The sequence below is a fragment of the Rhineura floridana genome, chromosome 6 (genome assembly GCF_030035675.1).
Source record: "Rhineura floridana isolate rRhiFlo1 chromosome 6, rRhiFlo1.hap2, whole genome shotgun sequence".
In the NCBI taxonomy this organism is placed as follows: Eukaryota; Metazoa; Chordata; class Lepidosauria; order Squamata; family Rhineuridae; genus Rhineura; species Rhineura floridana.
Window position 1 is genome coordinate 1,045,086 of NC_084485.1, and position 10,343 is coordinate 1,055,428.

The following is a 10,343-nucleotide window of genomic DNA, read 5'->3' on the forward strand; positions in this document are numbered from 1 at the left end:
TGGAAGCCAGAAACCTCATCCTGGGACAGCAGAAGGCCAAGGAAGGAACTCAAGGACACCTCCCCAGGGTCAAGGAGAGGACTCTGGTCGGGCTCCAGGGGAAATGACGGAGGATAACGCCAGCGGCCCCTGCCCTGAGGAGCATCGCCTGAGGCCTTCCTTTTGGGCTAAGTGTCCACTCGGAAAGCTGGGAGGCAGAATCTCCAGCCAGGCCACATCATGCCCTGGAGGAGCACAGCCCCATCCAGCCCCTGCCTGCCTGGGGCAACAGAGGTCCCAGTGACAGCTCTGTAAGGCGGATCTTACAGATTCCCATATCAGGCTGAGTGAATGGGACCTTTCCATGCCTCGCCTGCAGCGCAGACAGGGCTTGAACCAGGAGCGCCTCCACTCCACCGAGCATCTTGGCCTGAGCAGCCTTCAGCAAATGCAGCAGAGCCATTTCCTCCAGGAGGTCTCCTGCGCACACCCCATCGAAGTCGACAGGAAGAGTTGAGAGGAGCCCTTTCTGACTTCCGTTGGGCTCTACGCTTTGCTGTTTTCTGTCAGTGGCCAGCGTTCAAGTGGGGAATGGAACTGAGATTCAGGCAGTTGGAGGCACAGAGCTGGGGGAGTGTCTTATATGCCATTTAATGCAATTTTGCACCCTCCAGCCCTTTGCTCAGGACAGGAAATTTGGAACTAAAGCATCTCTAACAGGGCTGCCTGGCCTGTGCCTGAAGGCCTCAGAGGATCATAGAATGCAGAGCTGGGAGGGGCCTTGTAGGCCACCTAGCCCACCATCCCCGCAAGTAATAGGTCCCACGGTCAAGACTGCTCCTGCCATTTAGGCATTCCTCCTGATGTTCAAGTTCAAGCAATTGTCACTGAAGCCCCTCCGATCAGGCTTGGCCCTCGCCCTTTTGTGCAGCTGCCCTTCATGGTCTCTCCCGCCACCCCCAATCTCTTCTCCTGGATAAACCTACCCAGGTCCTTCAGCCTTTCCATACCACTGGCCACCTTCGCTTACCTCCTCGGTTTGCCTACGTTCCTCTTAAAATGTTGTGGCCAGAAGTGGGCACAACTCTCGGGGGGGGGGTCTGACTAGCATACAATGAAGTGGACAAAGAAAGTCATCTTGTGGTTTGTGAGATTTACATGTTTTTCATGTGGGAGCTTTTATTCCATTTGGTTTTCAAATCTTACCGCGCTACGTGAACCTTTTGGGGGGGAAGGAAGTTATAAAAGCCAGCACTGCCCTAAATAGATGGTCCGGCCCAGGCTTCAAGCTCAACACTCTCTTCATGCGACCACATCAGTTCAGGGGAAGGGAGAGGTCGCTTCTGGTACCAGATGAAGACCCTGACATTACCCCAGCAAGCCTCACCACCCTCTGGCCAAGGTTCTAAGGAGCTTGCTGGCTCCTGGCTAGTCCAGGGCTGAGCATGGATCTGGAACGGCAAGCAAGGGAAGGAGGCTTCTCTCCCGCAACCAAATAGCATAAGAACATAAGACGAGCCTGCTGGATCAGGCCAGTGGCCCATCTAGTCCAGCATCCTGTCCAGCAGGACCCGAGTGCAAGAACACTCGGCCCTCCTGAGGCTTCCGGCAACTGGTTTTCAGAAGCATGCTGCCTCTGACTAGGGTGGCAGAGCACAGCCATCACGGCTAGTAGCCATTGATAGCCCTGTCCTCCATGAATTTGTCTAATCTTCTTTTAAAGCCATCCAAGCTGGTGGCCATTACTGCATCTTGTGGGAGCAAATTCCATAGTTTAACTATGCGCTGAGTAAAGAAGTACTTCCTTTTGTCTGTCCTGAATCGTCCAACATTCAGCTTCTTTGAATGTCCACGAGTTCTAGTATTATGAGAGAGGGAGAAGAACTTTTCTCTATCCACTTTCTCAATGCCATGCATAATTTTATACACTTCTATCATGTCTCCTCTGACCCGCCTTTTCTCTAAACTAAAAAGGCCCAACTGCTGCAACCTTTCCTCGTAAGGGAGTCGCTCCATCCCCTTGATCCTTCTGGTTGCCCTCTTCTGAACCTTTTCCAACTCTATAATATCCTTTTTGAGATGAGGTTCTCAGCAATATGCCCCCTCCCTCCCTCCCCTCGAAGGGCCAGAGAGGCAGTGAAGCAACTGATATGAAGCAAAGCCTGTTTCTGGCAGCTGACGCTGTTTTGCTCTAAGTCTGGCAATGCTGTTATTGCTGATGCAAGAGCCCCTTGCCCAGGTGGGGAAGTGAGGCAGCCGTGCCTGCAGACCTGCTGGGCATCCCTCCACAGGCCGTCAGTAAGGAGGCTGCTTGGGTGTGCAGGAAGGAAACCCACAGCACCCACGGGGGGGGAGTTACTGGGCTCAATGTCAGGGAGGAGAACATTTATTTATTCTTTGATTTATATCCTGCCTTTCCTCCCATTGGGAGCCCAGGGCGACAACGTTAGCCAAGATGCTCCAATTGCTGGCACCATCCCTTTCACACATGAAGCAGAGCGCACAGGAACCCAGTGTGGGAAGGAAGACGGCCAAGGAAAGGCAGGGGGAGCTTCACAACATCACAGGGAATGGAGAGGGAATTGGGAAGACCTCTCAACCACTTCTCAAAATGCAGAAACCTCCTGGAAACAGATTTAAAGATAAGGGGAATGAACCCAAGGGACTCACAACCAGAAATTCTGCAGTGGCCATTCTCACAAATGTCTTTAAAGATTAGATGAATACATGAAGGATGGGTGAACCAACATTTATTAGCCTTGAGAACCAACAGACCCACAGTGCCAAGACACACACAGTGTGCATAAGCATCAAATGCCCTTTTTATGAACCTGTGCTGTCATCTGGCTGACCACTGTCCATCAGCCCAGGTGGCCAAGGCTGATGGGAGCTAGGAGTCTTACATATCTGGAGTGCACCAGGTTGGAGAAGGCTGGTCTATACAGAGGCAGCTGAGCTACCCAGCCCACAAATCTGATTCTGGATGGCAATCTTATAATCATCGTCATCGTCACTGTTTAATTGTATGCCGCCTTTCCATAACAATCTATGCACAAGGTGGCTCACAACATCAACAGAAAAAGTTACACAATTCACTGTAAGAAATTCAAATGGTCAATAAGCTAACAAAAACATCTTAAAAAACATACAATAAATTGATACATCCTTATAATTCCTAATAAAATCCAGCAATAAAATACAGAAGCATAATCCCATTAACAGCAAAACAAAAAACTGACCAGCAGAAATTAAATTTTTACCGAAAGAGAAGCCCCTAAACAACACCCCACAGTCAAGGTGGTCTCTGGCATCTTCAGGAAGTGATACCTTTTATAGCTGCAGTCAGTCAAGGCCCCTCCCGGCCAGGCCAGGCGGAAAGAGGCCAGCAAGGAAGGAGAGGGTCTTGCAGGTTTTACAGCCCAGAGGGTCTCTTATGTCCTTTAAGGGGCCTTCTGGCTCATCAGGGAGACCAAAAGCTGGGTGTGTTGGGGCCAGACCCACAGCACTTGGGAGAAAAGGCAGCAGGATGAATCACTGTCCAGACACCACGGCAGGCAGGTGTGGCACAGGGCAGCAAGGCTAAGGAGGGTGACTCTGGGAGGGAGCTTTTGCCACAGCCACACTCCAGTGCTACAAAGACCACAGTTGTGGCACCACCTGCTTGCCATGAAATCCAAGTGGAACCCCCATGAAATGAGGCAGAATATAATATACTGGGTGTGTGTGTGTGCGTGCAGATCGTGCCCTCCACTCCCTGTTTTGTCAGCTGCTCCCCATTGGGGCATCTGGCTGGCCTCTCTGGGAAACAGGTTGCTGGCCAAGAGAGACCTTTCAGGTGTGGCTCCAGGATGGTTCTTCCTATGTTCTCGAGTCAGGATTCTCTAGGGTGGGCCACATCTGTCTTCATACCTCCTTCCAGCCCAAGGATACAACACATTCAGCTCTGCCGCCACATCAGGATAGACTGGGCTGGAGCATAAACCCTTTAGCACTGGGCAACAACACAGCAATTGGTAGTGGAGTCATAGTGGCTTCAGTGCTGCTCCTGTTGGCCACCTGCTGTCTGACCCAAAAGCGTGCTGCATGGTTGGGGGAAATGTATTAATGAAATGTATATCCCAGCTTTCCTTCCCCCCAAAGGAAACCATGGTAGCAAGCAAGCAACAAGACAATGAAATAATCTAAAAAACCCCCATTCTGATGCAGATACGGAAAGATCTGCACTTATAATAATAATAATAAACAATAATAATTTAAAAGGCTTGTTGGAAGAGGAAGGTCTTCAGGAGGTGCCAAAAAGACAGCAGAGATGGAGCCTGCCTAATATTCAAAGGGAGGGACTTCCACAGGGTAGGTGCCAGCACACTAGAGGTCTGTTTCCTATGTTGTGCAGAACGGACCTCCTGATAAGGTGGTATCTGCAGGAGGCCCTCACTTGCAGAGCGCAGTGATCGGCTGGGTATGTAAGGGGTAAGACGGTCTTTCAGGTATCCTGGTCCCAAGCTGTATAGGGCTTTGGACACCAAAACTAGAACCTTGAACTTGGCCCAGTAGCAAATTGGCAGCCAGTGCAATTCTTTCAGCAACGGGGTGACATGTTGGTGATACCCTGCCCCAGTGAGCAGTCTTGCTGCCGCATTTTGCACCAGCTGCAGCTTCTGGACCAACCTCAAGGGCAGCCCCACATAGAGGGCCTTACAGTAATCTCAACAGATCTTCAATAGGCACCAAAAAGATAACAGAGATGGCACCTGTCTAATATTTAAGGGGAGGGAATTCCACAGGTCGGTGCCACCACACTAAAGGTCTGTTTCCTCTGTTGTGCAGAACGGACCTCCTGATAAGGTGGTGTCTGCAGGAGGGCCTCACCTGCAGAGCGCAGTGATCGACTGGGGATATAAGGGACAAGACGGTCTTTCAGCTATCCTGGTCCCAAGCTGCATAGGGCTTCGTACACCAAAACCAGCACATTGAACTTAGCCTGGTAGCTAATGATGACCCTTGACATCATTAAGCCCAAAGCTTAAAAAATTATGGAAGTCATAGGAGGGAGGTGTTTCTCTCCTTCTCTAAAAATACTAGGGCATCCCCTCCCCTGCAAAAAATAGGATCACTCCATGAAACCAATTGGCTGGTTTAAGGCAGACACAGCCTTCAAAAGGGGCCCCTCTCCCCTCCTCCTCACTTATAACGTTCAGGAAATTAGCATATACTTTTACGTTTTTGAGCACTCTTGGGGCAGGAGGAATATCTAAAGTGGTATTTATTTCATTTAACAAAATTCACATACCACTTGATTGTAACAAAACCTCTAAGAAGTTTAAAAGAAAATTTAAAATTATCAATAAAATGTTTTTAATGTTTTATGTATCTCCAACACTGGAGGCCTTCAAGAGGCAGCTGGACAGCCACCTGTCGGGGATGCTTTAGTTTGGATTTCTGCCTTGAGCAGGAGGTTGGACTCGATGGCCTTATAGGCTCCTCCCAACTCTACGATTCTATGTTTTAAGAGCAGGACTTTTGTCTTGTCTTGTCTAGAACAAAAGAAACATCCTAGGGTGTGTGGAACAGAGCACAAACAGGGTAACACTGAGAAGGGAAACTGTGAACACACCAAAAGGCCCCACACTCTCAGACCAAGTCATTAGCATCACAGCCTCAAACGCCAACTGCAAAAAGGGAATGGGTTGAAATCTGGCAAACCCAGAACAGAGATTCCCAACCCTGCCAGATCCCTCTGCAAACCCAGGGACACCGACCTTGGCAGCTGACATCTGAAGGCTATTAGCGAAGACAGTCTTGGCAATGCTTTGCTCATTCCTGGCCCTTTTGAAAATCGGTGCAGAAGTTTACAGGGCTTTTGAACCTGAAACGTAGAGCTGCATCCTGAATATACAAGGCCAACTTTTCCATTCCAAGGCATTATATATCGCATTCTGTTTAAGCCTTTTCATAGAATCAAGGAATAGTAGAGTTGGGAGGGGCCTATAAGGCCATCCAGTCCAACCCCCTGCTCAATGCAGGGATCCAAATCAAAGCATTCCCGACAGATGGCTGTCCAGCTGCCTCTTGAAGGCCTCCAGTGTCGGAGAGCCCATCACCTCCCTGGGTCATTGATTTTCCCTCTCTTCCCCCTCCAACTTGGAAAGTTGGTGCAAGGGGATTCCAGCAGATGCTCAAACTTCAAATGGAGGATTATGCAAATATCACATTCCATTGTGAAACAAAGAAACAAGATTAACAATATTAATAAAAGAGCATGATAAAAACAATCCCATCAATAGGTATGGTACCTGTCAAGGGAATAAATAAGAGGGAGAGTTTCCTGCCCTGTGGAACTTACAATCTGATATCCAACAGAGGAGGGGAAGGAGAAATGGGAGAGGAGGAAGGAGACAGAGTCACAGGGGAACATGCTTGCAGTTCACTTGCATTACAGCCAGTGTGGTGTAGTGGTTAGAGTGTTGGACTACGACCTTGGAGACCAGGATTCGAATCCCCACACAGCCATGAAGCTCAGTGGGTGACCTTGGGCCAGTCACTGCCTCTCAGCCTCAGAGGAAGGCAATGGTAAACCCCCTCTGAATACTGCTTGCCATGAAAACTCTATTCGTAGGGTCACCAAAAGGCGGGATTGACTTGAAGGCAGTCCATTTCCATTTCTCACTTGCATTAATTAGGCTGTTTCTGTAGGGGGTTGAGAATTATGGTGTTGGGCTAAAGGCTTCATGGCCTCTGAGGAGAGATCTGAAAAGGCCCCATTCAGAAGGCAGCCCCCACAGGTGGGCTGAAGGCAGAGCGGAACAGAGGGCCAGCCCCCCCAACACACACATTACACACCCTGCTAGCAGTTCCGCCCGACACCTGCCCTCAAGGTGCGAGTGTCAGGGGAGGGTCTTGCCAGCGTCTGACGTTGTGGGTTGTGCTGGCAGGCAGAGCCCACCCCGCCTTCACCTGTCTAGTCTTCCTGTGGAAACTCACCTCTGAGAAGTGCTACAGAAAGCCCTGTGAGGGAAGTATTCTGGGGGTCTCAGGCCCATGGGGTAGCAAGGCCGAACCACACAAGGGTCCAGGAGACCTCTGGGCAGCCGAGGGTGGAGAGGCAAAGGCCACGGAAAGCAAGGGGTACCTCTGGATACAAGAGCAGATTTAAGGAGTGCACGCCACACAATCTGAATGGCAAGAGACGTGATTTGGGCACCAAAGCATTTTACGTGCAGGCAGAGATGAGGCAACAAAAACCAGAGAGGAGAATCTATGGTGGATCCTGGTCCTTTGGAAGGCTTGCCCCAATTCAAAGGATTTGTCACTAGCTGTGGGGCAATATCTAGCCTCCACAGGGAGTGGCTCAGGGGTTACGTGCCCTGCCACCTGTGCAGCTGTGGGCAAGCTGCATAGTCCCAAGGAGCCCAGTTGCACACCAGCTGGCAGTTGCAGATAAGGAAGGGGTTGGCTTGTGCAGCTGTGGCAAGCTGAGCAGGCCCTAGCCAGCAGGGGAGGACTAGGTAACGGTAAACCCGCTCTGAATACTGCTTACCATGAAAACCCTATTCAGAGGGTCATCATAAGTTGGGATCGACTTGAAGGCAGGCCATGTAGCCTGCCACCACATTGCCTCCCTTTTGGTAGAGTTGTTTTGAGGGCAAGACAACTCTGTGGCTGGAAGCTGGCTGATGTGCCACCTGAGTTTCTGGCAAAAGAGCAGGAAGGTACCTGGCTCAGTGGAATCCTGCTGCAGTGGTCTCTCTGCTGGTCCTCTTGGCCCAGACTCCCTCCACCCCAGCTCACAGACAGGCTGGTACACTGCAGGTCAGGCTGTGTCAATACTAAGTCATTTAGTGGAGCCTAAAAGCAAATTGCTGGCTCCCTAATCAGAGCATGAAAGCAAACCCCAGTGGTGGGAGGCAGGCAGCACAGGAGGACTGCTGCAAGAAGCAATGAGACACCCAAGGAGAGAGGGTGGGCGGGCGGGCACAGAGCGCAACTCTGCCAAAAGTGCGGTTTAGGCAGAAAGGAAACTGTCTCCAAATCTGGGCTTTATTGTGGAGTCTTCCCCCACCTTTGCCCCCAAGACAGCGAGCTGAATATGAAGCAGCCCCTCCCCTTTCCTTTCAGTAGGACAAAAGTAGCTATCCATCCCAGAACACAGCCTAATTGGGCATATTCACTCTAAACCCCACCCACAAAATCAAGCCAGGTATCTTATACAAATGAGAGATAACAGGCAACAAGAAGGAATTCCTTGGTGATATCTAACATTCATCATACTGGAGTAGATCCACAAACTTCAATGGGTCTTCTCTGAGTAAGACTACGGTCACATTCACACCATACATTTATTCTGCTGTTCCACTTTAATCAGTCACAACGTCCCCCAAAGAATGCTGGGAAGTGTAGTTTGTGAAGGGTGCTGAGAGCTGTTAGGAGACCCCTATTCCCCTCACAGAGCTACAGTCTCCAGAGTGGTTTAAGAATCAATCCCTCTTTCCAGAGAACTCTGGGAATTGTAGCTCTGTGAGGGGAATAGGAGCAACAAATCCCCGTGGAGGACTGTCACTGTAAGGGCAAGGAAAAACAGGACAGATTCAGAACTGCTGCAACTAACAAATCGCTTTCAGTGTCTCTCGGCAGACAGCACCTCTGAAGAGCCTCAAGAAACTCACCTGCATCAAGAGCCACTGGCTGCAAAGGAAGACTCCACACCCCAGAAGAAGGAAGTTGATGCAACCACCGCTCGCGGGAAAAAGAGGAGGGTGCTGGTGGTTGGAGACTCATTGCTCAGGGGGGTAGAGGCACCAGTATGCCAGCTGGACAAAATGAATCGGGAAGTCTGTTGTCTCCCTGGGGCACGCATCCAGGACGTCGCTGACAACCTGCCGAGGCTCATTGGGAACCAAGATAGGTACCCCTTTCTCCTCATCCATGTGGGCACGAACGACACGGCCAGAAACACCTTGGAACAGATCACCTCGGACTATGAGGCTCTGGGTAAGAAGGTCAAGCATTTGGGGGCGCAGGTGGTCTTCTCGTCGATTCTTCTCGTGAAGGATAGAGGACTACAAAGGGAAAGGAAGATACTGCAGGTCAATGACTGGTTACGCAGATGGTGTCGACGGGAGAGGTTTGGATTCTGGGACCATGGTCTAAGCTTCTTGGAGGGGGGACTGTTGGCAGGAGATGGGCTGCACCTCACGAGGACTGGGAAGAATCTCTTTGGCAGAAGCATGGCAAAACTCATCAAGAGGGCTTTAAACTAAAGCCTCTGGGGGATGGAGATGATAGCTTAAAGACCGATCCAAAGACAGCGGGTTGTAAACGCAGCGATTTGAAGGGTACAGGAGACACTGGGAGAGAGAAAGGGATGCACGGCAAAGCTCACGGTATATTAACGGAGGAATCCAATCGGGACAAAAGAGACTTCTGGTGTCTATATACCAACACGCGGAGCTTGGAAAACAAGCAAGGGGAGCTTGAAGTCTTAGTGCATCAAGGCAAATATGACTTCATAGGGATAACAGAAACTTGGTGGGATGACTCCCATGATTGGAATATAGCCATTCAAGGATATAAACTCTACAGAAAGAATAGAAGCAACAGAAAAGGAAAAGGAGTAGCATTATACGTCAAAGACAAATACACCTCTATGGAAATCCAAGAGAGCGAACAAAGGGGTCCGGTAGAGACCATTTGGGTAAAAATAAATGGAGAAACAAATAAAACCGACATGGTAGTAGGTGTCTACTACAGACCCCCTGGCCAAGAAGAGGTGGTAGACGAGGCCTTTCTCAAACAAATCTCTGAAATCTCAAGGAGGCAAGAAGTAGTAGTGATGGGGGCCTTCAACTACCCGGATATCTGCTGGGAGACAAACAGCCGGAGGCTGAGCGAACAGTTCACACTGAACGCAAGCAAGGTCAAAACGCACCTCTCAGCGAGGGCGACATCCTGAAGCAACAAACTGAGCAGGCCGGCTTTACAGAGGGAGTTGCTGGTCAAGTGGCAAGGCCCGTCCTGAAAAGCAAAGCAAAGCAAAGCGGGCCGGCGAGTGGGGCTTGACGCTCAGTGGGAGCCCTCGAGAAGGAAGCCTCGGCTCCCGCAGCCCAAGAAGCACCGCGGTGGCCCGCTCGGAGAGGGCGAAGGACTCCGGCACGAGGAGGGAGGCGGCCACCCGACCAAGGCGGCCAGCGGGTAGGCTGACGCTGGCGGAGCGGCCTCCACCGAGCCCTTCCCGCGAAGCCCGGACCCAGAGCGGCCTCCGCTTCCCCTCGCCAACCCGGGCGGCTCCAGTCTCTTCCGCCTCCTGCACGTGACCCCGAAACGGCCATGTGACTCGCACGTCGACCGTTAACAACGTCACGAGCCTT

At 50.8% G+C, this 10,343-nt stretch overlaps 1 long non-coding RNA gene across 1 annotated transcript; it reads right to left on the bottom strand.

Moving 5' to 3' along the window:
* Positions 1–2,721: 2,721 nt before the first annotated feature.
* On the bottom strand, positions 2,722–10,303 carry LOC133386906 (uncharacterized). The gene is made up of 3 exons (XR_009763309.1): positions 9,905–10,303; positions 8,643–9,035; positions 2,722–4,058 (listed from the first exon to the last, which is right to left on the bottom strand). It is a non-coding gene; the product is annotated as an uncharacterized LOC133386906 (long non-coding RNA).
* Positions 10,304–10,343: the final 40 nt, after the last annotated feature.